This window comes from Pteropus alecto, unplaced genomic scaffold (assembly GCF_000325575.1).
Source record: "Pteropus alecto unplaced genomic scaffold, ASM32557v1 scaffold49, whole genome shotgun sequence".
NCBI classification, from domain to species: Eukaryota; Metazoa; Chordata; class Mammalia; order Chiroptera; family Pteropodidae; genus Pteropus; species Pteropus alecto.
The window spans coordinates 2,193,850-2,206,915 of NW_006443131.1; the positions used below are offsets into that span (position 1 = coordinate 2,193,850).

At 51.4% G+C, this 13,066-nt stretch overlaps 1 long non-coding RNA gene across 1 annotated transcript; it reads left to right on the top strand.

The window, feature by feature from the left end:
• The first annotated feature begins 6 nt into the window (after positions 1 to 6).
• LOC107196518 lies at positions 7 to 2,204 on the top strand. The gene is made up of 2 exons (XR_001517933.1): positions 7 to 454; positions 1,073 to 2,204. It is a non-coding gene; the product is annotated as an uncharacterized LOC107196518 (long non-coding RNA).
• The last annotated feature ends 10,862 nt before the right edge of the window (positions 2,205 to 13,066 follow it).

The window sequence follows — 13,066 nt, forward strand, 5'->3', positions numbered from 1 at the left end:
CGCCGCATCCCCGGGATAACACCCGCCGCCCTCGGCGCGCCGAACACAGGGATGGCGTAGGCGGCCGCCGGGCAGAGCCCACTGCGGGGTCACGGCCGCCGCGCTCTGCCTCGGTCCGGCCCTGGTGCGGGAGGCCTGCTTGCGTCACCTGCCCTTCCTTCATCTGTTCGGCTCGACTCGGGCGCCCCACTGGAGGGTCAGCCTGCCTCAGGTGTTCCGTGTTGGTGTCCCAGTTTGGGAAACTTGCCTTTCGAAAAGGGACACCTGTCGTTGGATTGAAAATGCAGAGTGGGGGAGTCCCAGCGTGCGGTTAGCGGGAGCGGAGCCTGAGCGGCTCAGGGAGGGGACGTGCACGCAGGCCTGCTCAGTGGCGGTGGCCGGCGACGGAGGCTGGATTTGCCCGAACAGGTCTTCGGGAGCAGAGAACGCAGGAGCATCAAATTGTCGGGCAAACGTGAGTGATGATGCCAACTTCTTCCTTTACCAAAGAAGCCTCGTGCCCATGGTTGCAGAGGTCCTGGAATATCGTTTCGTTATTTCATTATGTGACAAACAGTTGAGTGCTCGCTGTGTGGGGGCAGGGAAACGGAGAAGAGGCATGAACTCGGAGTCGGGTCTGCCATTCGCCAGCTGTGTGACACCGAGTGCGTTATTTAACCTCTCTACTCTTACTTGGTCATATCTACAAAATGAGGATAATTATATCTACCTTGCAGGGTTGTTGTCAGAAGTTGAAGTGTCTGGCTATTATTAGAGCACAGCCGGCACGCACTTGAACTTGCTCCCTTGCGGAAGGTTTCCCATTGGTACAGCTGCTTGAGAAGCAGGGGAACTTTCTGCTATTTTGGATGTTTGCTATTCCGCCAGATATGATAAAGCAGAACTAGAATTTGAACCCAGGCCCTCAGGCCACGTAGTTTGAGTCTTGTGATTTCTCAGTGGCCAGAGTCCTGGCATTGTGAACCCACGCAGTGGGGGGAGGGAGGCGTAAGCAGAGTTGAGAGGGCCGATATTTGCTGTAAGAATAACATCTCAAATTGTCCAGTGATACATTATCTTTTATTTTACCCAGCGTGGTCCAGATGTGAAACGAGATTGGCCTTTTCACCCAGAGATAAAGGAGAGGCTCACAGGCACACAGCGGGCATCGCGGGCACACAGTAGGTATTTGGTAAATGCCCGTGGAAGGAAGGAAATTCTTAAAGTATTGTCATTTCCACCAGAAGGAGACCCATCGCTTAAGGCACAAAGGCCCCCTCAAGCCTAGCTGTTTTACACTATTACCGTGTGATCCGAGCATCTTTCCAATTCATGGATTTAAAGATTTGAAGCTCTGTTTCGGACTGAGGTTGGTATTATTATCTGTGACCAACTGATTAGAGGTTTCAGACACGTGAACGCAGGCTCCGAGCTTGTGGGCTTCTGTAGCGATCTCTCGAGATACAGCGGTTCATTTTGCTCTGACGTCTGTTAGGCTTGGACCATGATGGGCACAGCTGCTCGGGTGGTTTTCTGGACAACACTGGATGATTGTTTGGTATCAGGGATAAAGAGTTCAAAATACTAAGTTTGTCGCCAAATTAAATATTTGGGGAAGATCTGTGACCAATGTGCGTTGACGTGGGAATGGCAGAGTGGCTCTAAACATGATGCTCTCGGCATTGGGGGTGGACCATTCTCTGCGGGCTCCCTCTCTGAAGATGGCTTAGGGCCGCAGAGTGAATTACGAGGGACTCACAAGGTTTATGGACGCCATCCATTTAGACTGCGACTTATATGTCAGGGTCTTTAGCGAACTTAATGGGAGAAACCCTCTGACAGGACCCAGCCTCCCGTCCCCTGGTCCCCCACTGCAGCCGCACACAGCGAAGCTCTTTCCCGAAGAGGGTATGTATTTCCTGCAAGTGGCAGAAACCCAGTGTAAACTCACTTAAGCCAAAAAAGGGGTTCCCCGCTCTGATCATTTAACTGGGAAGTCCCAGGGTGAGCTTCAGGCATGGCTGGATCAGGAGGCCGACACGAAACTGTGATGACTGCCTTTCTCCGCTTCCTTTTGTCCGTCGGCCCCAGTCTCTCCTGCTGCCTTCTCTACACTCACCGCGAGGGCTGACGACTGGCAGCCACAAGCCTGTGACCGTACCGCTGTCTTCGAGCAGTATAAACTAATCACGGGGCAAGGAGCGAGGGGCGTCACGATGGGACAGCTATGTGTCACAGGCCCACGCCTGGGAGGAAGGAGCACAGTGCACCCTGTTAAGCACACGGGGTGAGGAGGTGCGGAGGTACCGGGCAGGCAAACCCGCACGTGTGCTTGTGTGCACGCTCCCGTCCCATTTCGTCGAGGCCCTTCTAGAGCCTTCCAGCGACCTGGTTTGTCTGTCGCACACTGCTCTTCTGTCGTGGCATCGCGTGTGTTCTTGCGCCCGTCCACGCCTTTGCATCTGCCGTCTGGGCCGCCTCCCCCACTGCGTCACCTGGCTGGCTTCTGCGGGATTCAGGCCCGGCTTCTCTTCCCAGAAGGCTGCCTTGGCCTCCGCCAGTGAATTAGGCACCTGTGCGCCACCACAGCTCGCTGTCTGCTGCTCCGCACTCAGACTCAGAGCCTGGGGACAGAGGTCTCTCTGCTTTGTGTTCCTCGCCTCCCACCCTCAGCTGGCATTATTTTCTGTGTAGCAGTTACAACCAGTTGACATTACTCGGCTATTTGCTTATTGCCTGTCTTCTCTCTGGAGCATCAGCTTCGTGACAAAAACGAGGAAAGGAATTTTTGTTTTGTTTACTGCTGCATCTCTAGGGCCTAGGACAGTGCCTGGCACGTAGTATGTGCTTAATAAATGTTTATTGAACAAATGAATGAAAATCTGCCCATGGGAGAAAACGCCGGCGTCGCATTGCTGAGGATCCTGACCTGCCGGCAGGTACAGTCTTCCTGGAAATGTCAGTGTCCCCCAGAAATGTCAGTGTGCCCCGGAAAGGCCGAGCCCTCCCCGCGCCTGTGCGAACCGGCAGAGGCCAGCGGGCAGGCCCCAAGAAGAAGCCACCTGGAAGCTCCACCCGTAAGACACCTTTCCGAACTACGATAGGACTATATTAAGGCTTTTTCCATAATTTGAGTCTTTTTTCTTATTTGTTTTTAAAACATCCAGCAGAGCACTTACAATGTGCCAGTTGCCATTTTAAGCTCTTTATAGAAACAACTCAGTCTTCGACTGGAGTTTTGGGATCGAAGTTTGTGAACTTCAAACCTTTTTTCTTTTTGAAGACCAAAACACTCGAGAAAGGCTAAAAAAGAAAAATCCAGGTTCGAAAATTATGAAAGAAACGAGACCCCTCTCCATCCGGCTTGTCCCACCCTCCAGAGGCAGGGCAGCCAGTGGTGCCTTGGTGCGTGTCCCCCTCCCGGCCCTTCTTGGGGTTTCACAGTTCTAGCCGTTAAGTAAAAGGACAACCTGTATACATGTCCCTATATCTCGTTGGCGTTTGGATTTGACGCAGATGCAGCCACGTTCTACATGTCGTCTGCACCTCGCCTTCCCCATTGGGACGTGTGGCAGAGCTGGAGTGGGGACTAGTGGCCCAGAGCACACTCTCCTCTAGCCCCCTCCCAGGGAGGGCGAGCCTACCCAGGTCCCCTCCAAACCACACCCAGGTCCCCTCCGAGCCGCACCCAGGTCCCCTCTGAGCCATATCCATGTCCCCTCCAAGCCGTACCCAGGTTCCCTCCAAGCCATATCCAGGTCCCCTCCAAGCCATATCTATGTCCCCTCAAGCCACACCCAGGTCCCTTCTGAGCAGAACCCAGGTCCTCCGAAGCCGCACCCAGGTCCCTGCCCCCAGCCATATTGCTGGTTATTGTGGTGCCTTATCTTCCAGAATGCTATCCATTGTCACACCTCCCAACAAAAATAAGAGAGGTGAGGCACATCCACTCATTTAACAAAAAAGGGTGGTTCTCACGCAAACACTATAGGGACCAAGGTAGGGTGGCTGCTGGCACACCCTCACCCCCAAGCACCCAGCGCCTCGCCCCGCTTTGCTCCTGGAGAGAGGACACGGGTTCGCCGCGCCACGCCCTCTCCAGGGCTGGGCGTTCTCACTAAAAGAGAAAAGTCTTAGCCAATCGGAAAACAGCGTCTCATTTTAATTTGCATTTTTTGTTATGGTTAAGTTTGAACTTTTTTCGCTCACTATAAAAAACAACCGAAAATCTTTATTTGCTGCGAATATTTTTCCAGTTTGTTGTTTGCCACCTAATTTTGGCTTTATCGTTAAACTTTAAACACCCTATTTTTCGTTCTTCTGTAGACAAATTTTTTAAATTTCCTCCCTTGCTTGTAAGTTTTAGAATGTTTTTTCCTCCTTTTGTATTCTATTTTATAGTTCCTTTTTTGACATATTACTTGAAAAAGCTAATATTCAGTTTTATTTCAGATTTTAACAAGGTATTTGATGAAAATATTGTATAATGTTTTAAATAAAATCAGTTTGAATTCGATAAAGGTCTATGTTTTGTTTTAAAGCTCTTTAGTGTATCATATTTTTTCCTTTAAAGGCCATTTATCAGACCATCACAGCTTCGCTTCACAAAACCGAGACTCAAATACGTGTACAATTCTCATAATTTTACCGTTCTTAGCGTTTCCATAAATTGCTGCGTGGAACTGAGTGTGGCTATTGGCCTGGTTTAGACGCGCTCGTTTCACTGACGGCTTCTGAGTGCGTCGCCTCGTCCGTCCCCTCAGCCCGTTTCCCTAACCGTCTGTTGACGTGACGTAGTTAACCACGACAGACAGCACCTCTTACGTGCGCCGTTCAGCGCATTTTGGCACACAGAGAGCATGCCCACTTACTCGCCGTCCATTTCAAGGAGGCGAGACATCTCCATCGGCCCAGGAAGTCCCCTGCTGCCCTCGTAGTCGCCACTGACTCAAGGCCACCAGCGCTCTAATGTCCAGCCTCACGGATTTGTTTTGTCTGTTCTAGAATTCCAGGGATGGAATTAATTATACAACGTGCGCTTTCGTGCATAGTTCCTTTCGGCGAGGTTCGACCACGTGGCATGCGGCAGCATCCTCTGTAGGAACGTGGGTCGATTGTTCGTTCATCAGTTGACGGACATCTGATTTGTTTCTGGTTTGGGACTATTAAGAATCAAGCTCAGTGAACTTTTTATTTTTATATTGTGGTAAAAAACGTAACATGAACTTTACCATCTTAACCATGTTTCGTGCACAGATGTTTACGTCGTGAAAAATCTTTAGAACCTTTTCATCTTGCAGATCCGAAACTGCACCGTTACACAGCAGCCCCCTGTCCTCCCCCGCCTGGCTCCGTGACATTGCAGGGTTGTAGGGTAGTTGAGTCTGTGCCTTAGAAGAAACTGCCAGACGTTTTCCAGAATGGTACCACCATTTCGCAGTCCCGCTGGCGGTGCGAGGGTTCTTGTTGCTGCGTCTCTTCACCAACGTCAGACACCGTGCGTTCGCTTTTATTTATTTCAGCCGTCCCGGTAGCCGGGAACTGGCCTCTCGCTAGGGCTGTGTCACATTATGTTTTAATCACTCATGTACACGGCTGTTTCTGTTACTAGACTGAGCTTCGTAGGGCAAGTTGCATGCGATGCATATTTGTCTCTTTGTTCTCGTTAACTTTTTTCCTCCTTGGGGGATGATGCTTTATTATAGAAAACTTGAAAATTGTAGAAAAGTATTAAAATGGGTCAAATCGCAGGTGACCCTACCTCTCAGGCACCATCGTTAACGGCCTGGTGTCTCACGCAGTGCTGTGTCGCTCACCCCCGCAGGTGAGTGGTCCAGGGCTGGTTGACTGGGCAGCTCCATGGTGCCCCACCCTGCACTCTGCCCTCCCTGGGGCGTCACTCATTTACAGCAAGGAACCTGTCACAGAAAGCCCCCCGCAGGCTTCCTCGCGTGTTCTGTCAGCCTGAGTTGTAACACCGTACCTCTGCCAGGAGACATGCAATCGCCAACACTAGCTTCTTAGCTAACGGCGGCCTCGCCCTGGGCCTGGGGGTCGGGGGCCTGGCCTCCCCGGGAAAGTGGGCAGGCTCGGGGCCCATTCTGAAAGGCAGGCCGTCAGCGTGTTGTTCCTCAGCTAAAGTTGCTCGGTGTACAGTGTTCTTCCCGCTCACTGGAACTAAACGCCTTCCGAGGCGTGGCTCCGACTCCCCCTTCTGTGTGTCGTGCAGTTTGTGACTGCCACAGTCGACCCGACGCCATCTCTGGTTTGGGACATTACAGCTGTTTTCAGGTTTTTGCTATTGTAAACAATACTATGGCGAACATAAGTTTTTGTACTGGATTTCAAATTATCAACTCCAAGGTAGAGTTTTAGGATTTTATGAATTACGCCTAGTCATAATACGTGTGTAGTAATAGGATCACATCAGTAACGATGGCTGAGGTTATGGACGTATTTGAGGCTCTGACACAGTGTCCGACCGCTTCGTAGAGGAGTCGAAGCCATCGGTCTAGACTCGGCGCCCGTGTGGTGCATGCCCGTTTCTCCTCCTCTCCTCCTTTTCTCCTCTCCTCTTCCTTTTAGTCACTAACACACATTCATTTGACAAATATTTGTTGACAGTTCTTGAGCACTGAGCTGGGTCCTGGGGCTCGTCCTGCCCAGACGTGTCCAGCCCAGAAACATGTGACGATTATTCACATGATCCTGCAAATGCGTGACCGCAGCTAGTGGTGAGGGTCCCAGAGGGAGCTTCCTGAGGTCGTGGGTACTGGAAGCTTCCATGCCCTCTGTCCTAGCGCCGGGACAGGACTGGAGAACACTGTGCAAATGGGCTTTTTCGAGGCTTTTAAATTGCTCATTTGATGAGCAGAAACGTAAATCTATTAAGTTTTCAAGTCTTTAATTATTACCACGATTGAGTGTTTCCCCAAATGCTTGGGAGGCATTTGTACTTCCTCTTTTGTGAGTTTCCTCTGTTGATTGTAGTCTTAGTTGGGGCAGCTCAGCATAGCGGCCAGGAGCACCTGCTCTGCGAAGCGCCTGAGTCTGAATCCTGACTCTGCTGTGTCACCTTGAACAATGCCGAAGGGTGTTCTGCCTGAGTTTCCTCTTCTGTAACATGGGGCCAGTAACAGTGCATCTCCCTCATACGTGGTCACGAGATAAACCAGTGCGGGCCTCATGCCCACCTCTGTCCCCAGTAACCGTCCTGCGTGTGCACAGTGACTGTCCCACCTCTGTCCCCAGTAACCGTCCTGCGCGTGCACAGTGACTGTGCCACCTCTGTCCCCAGTAACCGTCCTGCGTGTGCACAGTGACTGTCCCACCTCTGTCCCCAGTAACCATCCTGCGCGTGCGTTTTACCTGCGATTCCCTGTCCTCGTTTTTTTATTGATATGTTTTTAAACTGTTTTTCTCTGAACAAATTCAAATGTTGCATCACTTTTTTGAAGCACAGAAATTTATCTGCAGAGAACAGAGTCAGTCTTCGCTGCAATGTCTTACATCGCACACACTGACTTTGTTATCAGTGTTTTTATTTAAAATACTTTACAGCTAATCCTTCAATTCATTTGTAATTCATATTGGCCTATTAATAAAAGGCAGGCTCTCGATAGGTTTTTTTTTGCCCCAAAAGCCAGCCTGCCAGCTCCATCGGTTGGCTGACCCCTCTTCCCCTCGCTGCTGCTGTTGGGGCCCCGTCCTCCAGGCGTCGGGTCTGTGCACACGTCAGGGCCCGCTGGGGACGCGGGGACGTGGCTCTGCCCTGTCGACCTGCAGCTCTGTTCCTGCATTGTGCCGGCACTGCCTTGGCTCAGTCACATACTGTCCCCTTCTTAAAGCACTGTGGCCATTCCCGCCTGCTTGTCCTCACGCTCGCGCTTTAGATCAGCCACTGTGTCGGGATCCACTCCTTACTGCCCTGGCCTCGTTGGGCTTTGCAGTAAACCACTATTTAATTTGGCGCTAACCGGCATTCATAAACTATTCGGCCATCACATTTGGGGCTGATGTATCCTATTTGAGACGTATATTCCTGAGCAGAGTTTCCTATTTTCCACATGCAGGCTCTCCACATTTTGTAAGATTATTCCTAGACTTTTCTCCCTTTTTTAAATGTTTTATTTCCTCTTAAGAATACAGTATTTTTTTGCATAAGGAAGTAGTTGTGTTTTGTATATTTTTCTTATATCCAGCCTTATTCCTTAACTGCTGTTGGTTCTAAGAGTTTTTTGGATCAACTAGGGTTATGGCACTATCTCTGCAAATAATGTTTTGGGTTTTTTTTCCTTTTTTAATAGCTCATCTTTTATTTGTTTTGTTAGAGCAGGGTTCCCCAACCCCTCTCCCCACCCCGGCTGTGGGCTGTGGACTGGTACCAGCCGTGGCCTGTTAGGAACCGGGCCGCACAGCAGCAGGTGAGCGGCGGGTGAGCTGGCGAAGCTGTAACTGTATCTGCAGCCGCTCCCCAGCGCCAGCATCACTGCTTCAGCTCCGCCTCAGCTCCTCAGGCATTAGAGTCTCATGAGAGCATCGGTCCCTCGTGCCACAAAGGTTGGGCACCGCTGTCATTTATAGGATATGCTAGAAGTTTCAACATTAAATATCATATTTCTTTAATTCTAAGACCATTGAGCATAAAAACATGCTATCGATTTACTATCTTTTGGGAGCTACTATGTAAATACACATAATTCACTTTCTAATATCCGGAATGTGTGGAGTACATCTCAGAATTAAGGAAATAAGATAACAGTGGTGATGGTGGCCCTCCTCATTTTTCTGTTTTAGTAGGGATGCCTAACTTTCATTTTAAATGTGGTGTTGGCCGTTGATTTATGATAAGCAGTCTTTGTTATATTAAAGAAATATCCTATCTTTTTCAAATAAAACGAAAAGCTTCGATTCTTCTGGAGAGTGATGAGGAGGCTGTTTGTCTTAACTAGAAAGTGGACATTGTGGTTGTGCGTGTGTCGCCCAGCACGGCTGGTCTCTCAGCCTCCTCCCTTGGGCCCCACGGAGCTCGCCGGCCGTGCCGAGGATGGTGTACTAGTTTCCTAGAGCGGCAGTGACAAATTTGGGGGCTTCGAACAATGGAAATTTATTCTCTTATCGTTCTGGAGGCCAGAAGTCTGCAGTCGCCATCACTGGGCCGAAACTGGGGTGTCGCAGGGCTGTGCCCCTCCCTCTTCCAGCTCCTGGTGGCCGTGCCCGTCACTCCCGTCTTCAAGGCCAGCGTCTCCAGAGCTCCTCCCACTGTCTCCCACGGGTGCTCCCCTCTGTGTGTTGATGCGAATGTTTATGAACGCGGCACTGAGGATCGCAGAGCCTTTCAGCCCCTGGGAGTGGCTCCAGGTCACTCCCCAGAAAATCTCTCCCCCACCCTCCCGCTGCTCCCAGCCCCTCCCCCAGCCCCTACGTTTCCTTTAATACTGTTAGGGAGAGAGAATGAAAACTGGTTGGTTGAGACCAGAGAGCGTAAAGAAAATCATCGAATCGGCACACTGGTGGTTTAGTAAATTGGCTGTTGAGGGAGCGGGCCGCGTGGCTGTTGGCGAAGTGGGCCTGCTTCCCCAGGAAGCTGCAGAACTCGGGGAGACGCTGCCTGCAGGCCTGCCTGAAACTGGATTGCACTTGTCCCCTCTGCTTCCTGCGACCCGTGGACATGGGGACATTGCCCTTGCCCGAAGGTGGGACCGAGCGCAGCCACTCCCAGGCTGGGCCAGAGAAGGAGAGGAAGAGAAGGCAAGAGCGAGTGGGAGGCTCCTCCTTCGGACCCCAAATGTGGGCCGGTAGCTGAACCTCTCTCTGTGCTGGTCAGAGGCAAACCGGGGGGCAGTCAGGTGCGATATGCCAGACCACCGGGCACAGGAAGGCAGTTAAAGGGTGTCAGGACTAAACGCGTAAAACCACATGTCGTGTAGAGTCACCTCGTGGGTTTGTTACTAGACTAAACGTACATTCACCGTTCAAACGTACTGAGGAGCATTCAGCGCGGGCCTGCCAGCCTGTTCGGAGCGGCAGCGTCTGGACACTACCCCTCCCGTTAGTGATACGCTACACCTGCTATCACGGTGCCGGGCGCCTCAAGGAACTTACAGACGCCGCTTTCTCATTTGCTGGGTAACTCGGTTGGGTACAGACGCTTACCTGCTTTTGGAGACTTCTGTTTCTTCTGAGGACACCTGAGGCATCTCTTGTTTCTTATAACTTCAAAAGCCAGTCTGCTCATTCCCACATGGGGCTTACCCGTCAGCGCCAACACCGCGCGGAGCTGTGCTCGGCCCGCGGGCCGCTCACGGCTCTGTCTACGGAAGGCCATGCAGGTCTTCAAAGCAAGCGGCGTCATTGTGGGAAACCCTCAGAATTCTGAAAATGATGCGGATGTGGCAGTAACTGTTACGGTGGAATAAAAAGCCCAACAATAAAGAAACAACAGCAACAAAAGGCATTCGAGCAATTCTACGAATCGCTTACGGCGTACTTCCTAGGAGTTAAGATAAGAGCGTGAATTTATTTGTGTGCGTGTCCTATTCTGAAACGACGCCCCAGTACTTAAAAATAACTCGGTAATTGACTGCGTTTTCTGTAATACGTCGCCGGTTGAGTAGCATACATTTGCAGGCAGTACATTTCTGTTGCAATGTCACTGTATGTGCAAATATTGGAGTTTGCAGACATCTGCTTTGCCGTAGGGAGACGGCTGGGCCAATCGGCTGTCGCCCATATGTGCAGTAGTCTGGTTCCAGGCGACTGTCGACTGGAAAGGCTGGTAAACCCGCATTTGCGCACGCAGTGAGGTGAAACGGAAGATCCCCAGCGAGCCAGACTAACCGTTATTTATAGTGAAAAAGCAAGAATAGCAGAGATTGGAAACTAAAACCAGCTCAGTGGCCAGATGATAAGGCGTCCTTCCCCATAACTGGGGAAGCCCAGGTCCCTGAAGGCGCACATGGAGCATGACAGTGCTGTGACAGCCAGACTCCTAGGGTGCCGAGCGGGGGCCTGCTTCGCGCACTCCTCGCTTTAATGGTCACGCTGAATCGTTTAGGCGGTGGTTAGTAGCCCCCGGTGGCATGGCTCGCGTGTGGCGTTACTTCCCAGGGGGCAGCGGGCACCTGCCTCAGGAGAGGGGTGCCAGGTGCTCACGACGCATTTATGCCCTGGGAAGACGCGGGAGGGTTAGGGGTCATTTTGATTGTGCTTGTTGGTACTTTCTGCAGTTTTCTGGAATCGACCTGGTACTTCTGGTCAATATTTTAAAGGGCTTCATCCAACTCCGCAAGTCCCTACGATAGAATGGCACAAAGATTTATGTCACCCTGGGAGCTGAAACAGTTTCTCGGGGGAGGAGATGAAAGGTTTATGAATGAGACTGCGGTTACTTGAGCTGCTCAGATTACATGACAAGGGTAGGTCTTCCTCCAAGGCACAGACTGACCCTCTGCCTCGGAAACACGGTTCCCCTTTCTGCCTCGCCGGTGCCACCTCCCTTAGAGCTAAAGGGACAGAGGCAGCAGCCAAGCACTTTCCCCTCCATAATAGTTGTGATAAGGCTTTTCTGGAACATTCTCGTAGAAGGATTAAATGCCGTGGGACGATTTAGTCCAAAGGCAAGAAAGCAGAGATGAGGCATAACTCATTTGACTTAAGTGGAAAATAGAACGTGGGAAGATAGGCTGGAATCGTTACAGGGAGTTTTAAAATTGTGACACTTGCATGTAGAAGCATAAAGCGTAAGTGAGTCACCTGACGAACTGTTGGAGAGTGACATACATGTGGCCATCACTCAAGAACTGGAGCGTCACCAGTACTCAGAACATTCCTTCCCGGCCGACCCCCACGTCACCCCCAGAGGTAACCAGCATCCTGTCTTTTGCCTGGTTTGGGACCGTATGTAAATGGAACCATGTGGTAGGTACGCGGCTTCTGCCGTTCAGTATTGTGTCTCGATAATTACCCATCTCGTCGCCTGTGGTCCTAGTTCTTTCATTGTTGTCACTATGTAATATTCTGTCGTAGACGCGTGCTACCATTTATTTATTTTACTTTTGACAGCCGTTTGGGTTGTTTCCGGTTTGCGGGCTGTCGGGAATAGCGCAGCAACGAACTCGTACCCTGTCGAGCTCTCGGAGTGGCCTTGCTGGATCGTAGGGTGTGAACACTCACGCCTTTCCTAGATAACGTTGAACCGGTTTCCTGAGGTGATGGGAGCCCTTGCCCCGCTCTGGCCCGACCCGCTGTTCAGCGCGGCCTGTCTGGCGGGGGGGCAGGGACTCACAGTGGCCTCGGTGCGTGTGCCCCACGGGATGAGACTGCTCATTGATGTTTTCATTTCCTCGTGCGAAATTAAGTTCCTGTGCCACTGTTTTGCCCTCCATTTTTCCTGCCATACAGTCTGTTATTCAGTCAACAGACCAGCCCTTGAAGGTCACCATTGCAGGGGCTGTGGGGACGTACAGCCTACGTTCCCACCCCCGGGGGAAGACCTCACAGCTCTAAAGGCAGAAACATAAACATAAACTCAGAAGCCTGTGACGAATGCTGAAGCGTCATCTTCCCCTCCAGGCTGTCAGCCAAAGATGCTTGTGTCCTGGTACCTAGCACACATCTGGCACGTATTGGGTGCTTAGTGAAGCTGTGCTAAATGATTGGGTGTGGCATTTTCAGAAGAGGTTGAAAGAGCTCTAGCAGGCCAAATGCAGGGTGATGGAGAAGCCTGAACGAGGAATCACACACTACACCCACTGCCCGGCCCAGAGCGGGCAAGGCTCCCTGGGAGGTCACACTGCAAGCAGATTTCACAAGCCTGTTTCACCAGAAGCAGTGGCGGAAGTACATTCTAGGCCAGGGGATGGCACTGTGCACAGGCACGGAGGGAGAAAACACAGCCTGCACCAAACGTGAAGTCTGGGGTGGCTGGTGGGGTGAGTGGAGGAAGGACATCAGCTGGCGACAGTGCTGAAGAGGGCCTGCCTTGTAAGTCTCAACAGCAGTGGGCTGAAACTGAAATTAACCAAGAAAGAAATTTCTCACAGGTGACGGGGAGGGGGCCGCGAGCACTAGTGAAACGCTCTAGAGG